An 8,707-nucleotide genomic window follows, 5' to 3' on the forward strand; every position below is an offset into this window, starting at 1 on the left:
GCATGCATCGCTTTAACTATTTCATCTTCATCACCTTCACCTAGCGGGTGGGTATTGATGACAAAACCCACTTGACATGCAATTTAACGTGAGCAAAGAGCACATTACAACACTGTCTTTATCATCTACATATTTGTTTTATGGTAGAGATTATGTGTTGAAGTTTGAGTGGGAGACACCATTTTGAATATTTAGTTCCCTGGCCTTTCAGTGTGTTTTAAAGGTTAAAGCAACCAGCTAGCCGTGGTTTTGGGATGTCTGGTCCCATGCTGGTGCGCAAGTCATTGACAGGGGATCTGGGGATTGAAGTTACAACAGAGATAGGGTCTATAAGAAATGAAAGAACACCATTGCTTCAACCCATTACCAACATTTGTAAAGTATTTGTATCAGATTTACTTCTCTTATTTCAGAGAGAAGCTTTCTCACCATCTCCTCCCCCCACCCCCCACATGCCTGTTAGTCGCATCTGGCCCATTCTCTTGATTAAAAAAATTGGATTTGGGAATAAACATTTTTCTTGATGGTTTGTTTCATCTCATGAGTTTGTTGGGTATGAGGTACAGGTTTTTACATGATACTTATAAAGCAGCATCAAGGGAGATTGCTTAGAAGTGAGTAACACTTTCCACCATATACTATTGGCCTTGTGTTTGAGAGAGCACTATGGGCCAGATGTATGAGGGAGGGGGCGGCCAAGAGTGGCTGCATATAATGCATTGACTCTTTGATAACCTGACTGTAATTTTGTGCTAAATTCCAATTTGTAGAGGGATCATAGACCGACTGGCCTAAGGAATATTAAATAGCCAGGTTTCAATTTCCAATGGCCTGAGATTGGCTTTGCCCCTGAAAATGGCTTTCTGATTTGCAAAAGGGGCTTAATACATGGACAAAATACATTTTTAGCAAATCATTTTACTCATCACAGGGTTTGCGAACGTAAAATGTTTTTCTGCATTTGTTATAGTAATGAGCTCCTTGGCGTGAAGAACAGTAGAATGCAAAACAATTGGTATTCCTAGTAGCATTAATTCTTAGTGAAAAATGTGTGGTAATCTGTGGCATTGAGCAGACGATGTCTAGCCATCTCACCCAGCAGTCATCGGCCTCTGCATCAATCACATCTGAAAGATGAGGCCTTACAAATTATGCATTGTTCTCTTTGCAGAGCAAATAATTGATTCAAAGCCTCCAATCAGTGAAGAGCGAGATATCGAGTGTCCCTCAGAGCTTGCAGAGTCCGGAGATCGAACTGCAGGCACAGCTCAGCATGGTGAGTTCATAGCATTGCTGTGAGCTTATGCTCCTCAGCAAGGCATTATGGGTAAAGCCAGAATTCCATAATCAGTTTCATGTTGTAGCAAGTGCTCTGGTTTGGGTAGAGAGTCTTTGTAGAATTACTTACTTTTTCATCACCTTTGCGGGCCCAGAATTTAATCACTATATTCAAACAAAAAAATAAGCCTGAACATAGGTATATTGCACACAGCAAGCAAAAGCAACCCATGAAGATTGATGGTGGTGAATAATATGAATCATACTGATATCTTGCAACTGAATAATAATCATTCCTTTGACCTTGGAAAGGTGAGTCAATTGAGAAAAAAGTGTGACCTGCATTAACTGGACAAGAAACTGAAACATCAGTCTGTGATGCTAAGCCAGCTGCCTTTCTAAGCATCCACAAATTCATACTGGAAGTTATGAGAGGAAACTTGTTAAAAATATAAAACTACCCAGATAATCTCACAATGACCTCGTTGATAGAACCTAAACCCCTATTTGTGGCATGTGCTTTAGCTGCTCTGCGGCATTCGTTAACACTGTAGGACAGGGGTTGCCGCTGTGGGTCGCAGAAGCATCGATACAGATCTATGTAAGATACATTTACAATCAGTGCCTATTAATAGAATTTGCTTACAAAGTAATTATTTTGAAAAAATTCCCTGGATCCAATCTTCCTGCTCTAAGAAAGAAGTATCTCTTGGTCTTCAAGACATGGCAGCTACCCAATTTTAATAGAGAGTTTCGAATTATTGTCTTTAAGTAGACTTTGAAAATAGTCCCTTTTGATTCTTGGTCATTAAGCAAAAGCAGCATGACATTTTCCTAGTTGGCCATTGTCGACCACTTGAGTGAGTGCATTTGCAATATGTGTGTCGACAGTGTGTGACAAGGTCTCCATTGCTGAGTGCAGTCAAAGGTACCACAATAGTACCTCCCTTAGAGGACTTTTTCCTCTTCAATGTGTATCCATCCAAATAATCTTCTGCTGTGATGTGCTTCAAGGCAGATGTCGAAGCTGTCCTTACTTCTCTCCTAAAGTAGCTCCACAACCAGAGGGAATAATTTTCCTATATATAGACATATGATGTGTTTATCACCCCCCGTGTCTACTGTCCCATTATGCATCGTCGGTAACCTTCGGCAACATCCATATGTGATGGCTGGCCTTGGCAGAATATAAGGTCATTCAGCCACTCCTTAAAATGAGGCGCCCGCCCTCTTCCCCATCTACAATCCTCTCTGCCTTTGACTAGCAGTAAACCCAGCGAGGCATATTATAAGTAGTCTCTGATAAAGCGTTCCTTATGTAAAAGATCTATACCCAAGTAACCTCTGGAAGAGGGAAGCCCTTTTCTGGTACAAATATAACAATAGAAGGCATCTGATCATCACCAGTGGCCAGGCCAGGCCCTCCGCATTACCTGTTCCGCCATCAATCTTTTTTAGGGCAAGTGGATGTATCTAACATTTATCAAATATGTGGATCCTCACACTAACTCATAAGATGATCCTTAGCCTGCCTACAACAACTCTGGCCTTGAGTTATTATTTTAAATACTGTTTTCTCAGTTGCTGACAAATTCAAGACATTTAAAGTAGTAAACACTGTGTGAGATACTACCAACTGTTAGGGTAGATAAATGTTCACAAGAAAGTCCATGATCAGTATGGAATACTTGGCCTCCTCATTACAAGTGACATGGCTCTCCAAAGTAATGCAACCCAGGGCTTTCAGTCTATAATCTGCTTCAGGCATCTTTCCTGTAAAGGCCGATGCAGTGCGCATCATTCACTAATAACCTGCTCTCAAATAGCGAATTCGCAAAATGAGATGTAAGTAAAAATCGCAAATTGCGAATATGCGAAATTCGCAATTTGCACATCGCAATTACCACCAACTCTGAGCAGGTGGTAACCAGGTCCTACCCATTTAAACAGGCCCACAATGCTATAGGGGGTTTCACAATGGCTGGGTTGTATGTGATAGCCAGGAGGCTGCAAATCAGAGCTGCTGCACAGAGAAGGAGATGCCAGGAAAGGATCTTCAGAGCACGCATCATCCTGTTCCAGCAGACAGAGGAGGAGATCCATGTGAACTACATGCTGAACGCAGACAGCATCCTGGACTTAATAGAGGAGCTCAAACCCATACTAGAGCACCCCACACGCAGGGCACCCACCATTCCCACCCATGTACAGGTCCTGTGCTCACTGCACTTACTGGCATCAGGGAGTTTTCAGGGGGTGATAGCTACAGCAGGAGGGTCTCCCAGAGTTGCCTGTCACGCTTCTTCCACGCTTTCCTTGATGCAATGGTACAGAGGCTGCATCACCACATCTAATTCCCCAGCACACAACAGGCACTAGATCAGACCAAGCAGGATTTCTACCGGATAGCCCAATTCCCCCACGTAATTGGCTGCATAGATGGGACCCATGTTGCACTCTCACCCCGTCACAGAATGAGTATGTGTTCAGGAACCGCAAGTCCTATCATTCCCTGAACATACAGGTAATGTGCAATGCCAAACATGTCATCACTGACATTGTTGCTAAATACCCGGGCAGCACACATGACTCATTCATGTTTCGCCACAGTGGTATAAACCGACGACTCACAGATGGCGAGTTTGGTGAGGGCTACCTGCTAGGTAAATGCATGGCTTACAAACACACAATCAGTAAAGGTCTGAAGTGGCAAGACAGTGTTTAACCTAATTTGTGTCGCCCTGCAGGTGACAGTGCGTATGCTGTACGTGACTACATCCTGACTCCGTACCTGAATCCAGCCACAGCAGGGAAGCGGAGGTATACCAGCGCCCACAGAGCCACACGCTGTGCCATTGAGAGAACATGTGGAATCCTGAAGAGCCATTTCCCCTGCCTCCATAAGAGTTGAGGAGCGCTACAGTACAGCCCTGAGAAGTGCTGCAAAATCGTGGTCACATGTGCCATGCTACAGAACATCGCCACCAAGAAAGGCACCCCAGTGGAGCTCACAGATTCCGAATCATTGAATGAGGAGGGCCCAGCTCCATGGTGCAGACCAGCAGGTGGTGTTGGGGCGGCTGCCGGGCGCCAGAGACGAGATGAGATCACTAAGAACTATTTCTAGGTGAGTAATGATGACACAATGCTACAGATTGGTGCACAACTGTGTTTTGTCATTTCCTATGTGGCAGGAACATAACTGTCACGCAGCCTGACGTACACCTAAAGCGTGTCACATTTGCTTGCACATGTTAGAGCCACAGTGCAAGGATGTCACACAAACATAAGTCAAGATGCAATGTGTTGCCTCACCCATTGCCATGTTCCACTGATGCCAGTTCATCTCCTGCATGCACGGCCTGTTGCCCCCCGCTCAGGGTGTCCACTGCCCTCCCCCGAGTCATCGTGTGATCTCCCCTGCCGCGCACTCCGCCGTCTGCCTGGGGAATTGGTGGAGTGATGCTGCTCCTACTGGACTGATCCTCACTCTCCAATGAGCTCAGTGGTCCGGTGCCACCTGTGGCAGCTGCCCACAGCTGGTCCATGGCATGCCTCACCCACACCAGGCCCCTGGCCACATCCTAGCAGCAGTGAGCCATCTCATGCTGCATGCTTACACAGCGACGTGACAGCAGTGTCGTGGCGGTACTCAGGTAGTTGACAGCCTTGGTGTACATGTTCAGCCGGGTGTGGAGACATTGTCTCTCCCTGCGCCTGGCTGCCCGTTCTCTCCTCAGCTCGGAACACAGTCCTTGTAGTGCACAGGTCATGTCCCTGAACCTATCCATCATCTCGGTCATGTTGTGGTTGTGGGAGGCAAACTGGCGCTGGATTGACCTTAATGCTTTTGCTTGCAGGCGCTGGACTTCAACCATGGTGCCTTCAATCCCGCCGAACACGGTGTCTTAGTCTACAGCAGCAGCGCTGGTGGACGGCCGTGTTCTGCGTCTGGACCCACTTCCTTGACTAGGATGGACAGGGGACTGTGCTCTGATCTGTGCTGCACACTGTGCCTGGACTGGCTGGGATTCTCCTCTTGTGTCCTGTGGTCCTGCCTCCAGTAGTGGGACTGGTGGCACTATGAACCGTCTGCATGGCACAGGGATTGTTGGTCTTGCTTCCTCCTGCACCTCTTGCCCTGCCTGGTACTCATTGTTGGATGCATCCTCACCTTCAGAAATGAGTTCCTGTGTTTCAGGTGGTGCTGTGAATGTAAATGCACACATTAATTTGGTGTCCTGCCTCTCATTGGTCATGCAATACAGTTGTCAGTTTTGAGTTACATGAGTAGTATCTGTCTGTTTTTTGCCTTCCCTGAATTACTCATCCATAATCTACCTTCCTGTGTCTCACTGCTCCACTGTTTGGTGCATGTGACTACATCTCCCATAATGCATTGCTGGGTGTGCTTGTTATCATGTACTGGAGTTGCATTCCTGTTTAGTGTCTGGGTGTTTCCTTAGTGTGTGAGTGAGGTGGTGATGTATCAGGGGAGTAATGGCATGCAGCTTATATTGTCTGGTGTTTGGTGAGTCGGAGCTGTCCAGGTCAGCCACGCCACTGACACAAGGGGTGTGGACTCACTTGCAGTGGATGTACCCCAACCAGTCCTCTTGGCCTCAGCCAACCTTGTTGCCACCTTTTCTTTGGATCTTTGGCGCATGTCGTACCACCTTTTGCGGAGGTCCTCAACAGTGCGGTGGGTCACGCTGATGGCATTCACCTTCTCCTGGATTTCATTCCAAATTTTCCTTTTGCATGCCTCTGGCACATGTAAGGATTTCTTCCCAAACAGGAGCTCATGGCTGACTACTATTTCCTGGATTAGCACCTCCTGCTCCCTCTCACTGAACGTCTGTTTCCTTTTGTTAACATTCTCCTCCTGCACCTTCTCTTTCACCTGTGGATCCATTTCTCCTACTCTGCCTGGCAGTGCACACTTCTTCGACTCTCCTCTCAGCCTCTCACTTAGCTTCTGGCAATCAGGTGCAGCATGGGCAGTCACACTTCCTGGTTGTGATGTTATCAAGCTGCACCTGAATTGCCGATTCTCTAAATTGCGATTCCTTATTTGCAATTAAGGTATCGCAAAATAGGTATTGGCATTTTATTCTGCGATTTTCAGTGATTCGCTAGAATTTTGCGATCTTTTATATACATCGATTCACTAAAAATCGCATTTTGAGAATCGCAAAAAACAATTTTGATACATATGGCCCCTAGATTCTTCGTATTGACTAAATGCTCTGTTTTCTTTCTGGTCATTGTTCCCCATCAATAATATATTGTATCGTTTAGTTATTGAATTTATATAGCCCTTATTACTGGCGAGGCGTTGATGTGCTTTTTCGGCAAGTAGCACGCTACTCTTGAACCCATAAAGGATTAGTGGTGAATTAGTATAATGAAAATATGAAAGCTATTTGAGTGATGGATATGTTAGTCAGTTATTTGCATTGAGACGGATAGTAGAGGGACAGAAGAGAAAAAGGTTTACATTTATATAGCGCTCGCTACCCTTCATGGGGTGTTGAAGCGCTTTTCGGTGAGTAGGACGCTACTTCGGAACCCAGAAATGATTAGTGGTGAAATATAGTGAAAATATGAATGTGATTTGAGTGGTGGATATGTTACTCAGTATATATGAGATTATCTCCAAAAAGAAAGCTGATTGTATTAACAAGCTACATTGTACCTACAATTGGTTTCTTGACGTCAATGCTCAAATGTTATAAAATAGATCTATATTTTTCATGTCATATAAATGCTATTCTATATTTAACATTTGACAAAAAGTGGAAAGTGTCTGTTTTAACACCTCACCTATCCCTAAGATATTGAAAGAAGCTACATTTAGAAACAAAATGTTTTCTTTTTTTCCTTATCATACCTACTAAATGTTGGGGGAGGTTGTTTGTTTGGATGCGTCTTCTACCTCACATTTTGTATCACTATAAGCACCGGGGCAGTTCTTGCACCACACCAATAGGGGTAATAAGTGTAGCTGTAATTGGCTTTATAATTGGGATGGCATATGTAACAGTATTTTTTTTAGATAGAGCAATTATTGATTTGATCTTATTTGTACCAAGAATGCATGCTTTATTGCTTGACATCACCTCTCCTCCTACTCGCAGAAAGCCTCATTAGAAGCCAGTCTAGCGGAAACAGAAGGGCGCTATTGCATGCAGCTGGCACAGCTGCAGACCAGGATCACCAATATTGAATCAGAGATGAGCCAGATGAGATCCGACATGGAACAAAACAACATTGAGTACACGACCCTCCTAAACATCAAAGCGTGCCTGGAGCAAGAGATAGGAAAGTACCGCAGCCTCCTGGAAGGGTAGGACAGCAAGTGAGTGGGATGGGATAACAAGAACACTGGGCGGCTCCTTTAAGGATGGTTACTTAAAATGGCTTCTGATTCAGCTTTTCCATTGGCCAATGTTGTATGACATTCATCCAAAAAGTGTACCGTAAGCCCTAGCATACCAGTGCAGATGAGCTCTAGAAGGTTATTGCGGTTGGAACTAATCTGTACACAGAAGGATTAGAACTACATACATTTACTTTGCCTGAAAGCAAATAGCTTAAATTCGGACTCAAAATGTGCTTTGCAACAAGCCGCAAATCATATCAAGAACAATAAATTAATCGGCAAAAAACTATTTAAAAAAAAAAAAGAAAATTGTGCTCATTGAAACTTGATAAACTCTGTATTTAAAGCTTTCACACAATAGTTTGGATTAATTATTATCCACATTGGCTCTTTCGACAGGGACAAAAGCTATATCTTCTTGCACCAGGTGAAGAAGACTTTTGGCAGATTACTCGTTTATGTTTTCTGATTTTTAAGAATTGTGTAAATCCTGGGACAAGATTTATTCTAGAATCAATCTGATCTGCAAATCTAGGTATCAGCACTCCTCCATCCTCCTTATTTTTGGGTGGGATTCTCAAGTATTAATAATGTCTGGTTATCAGCCTTTGGTAGCTGATGCAGCCACTGTTGCTCAACTAACCATTCTTTAGGCATTGAAGAAAAGGGGCATTCCATCTTCCACCCACCTTCCATCTTCCATCTTGTGGTGGCAGGAGTATATCTCATGTTTCTCTTCTGAACGGGCAACTGGAATGATGACTTATAGGCTATGATCTTCAAGGTGTAAATTTGATCCAATTACCAAGTCCTTACATTTTTAGGATTTAAAGAGATATTAGCTAATTAATAAAAGTTTCTGCTACTAGGCTGAGGGTCTCCTTTTTGAACTGGTTTGTAACATAATAAATATAATGATATATCAATATATCAAACTGTTAAATATTTGTGTATTTTCAACTCCTCTTAATATTTCCATACTTTTTTCTTTTTAAGTGTATTTTGTATTTTGTTTTCCTAACATTAAAATAAGTAAAAGAAATA

The 8,707-nt window shown here is 43.7% G+C and overlaps 1 pseudogene; it reads left to right on the forward strand.

Moving 5' to 3' along the window:
* LOC146858862 (keratin, type I cytoskeletal 10-like) overlaps window positions 1-7,631 on the forward strand; it is a 74,306-nt pseudogene extending 66,675 nt beyond the window's left edge.
* The last annotated feature ends 1,076 nt before the right edge of the window (window positions 7,632-8,707 follow it).

The sequence above is a fragment of the Triturus cristatus genome, chromosome 3_2, assembly GCF_964204655.1.
Source record: "Triturus cristatus chromosome 3_2, aTriCri1.1, whole genome shotgun sequence".
In the NCBI taxonomy this organism is placed as follows: domain Eukaryota; kingdom Metazoa; phylum Chordata; class Amphibia; order Caudata; family Salamandridae; genus Triturus; species Triturus cristatus.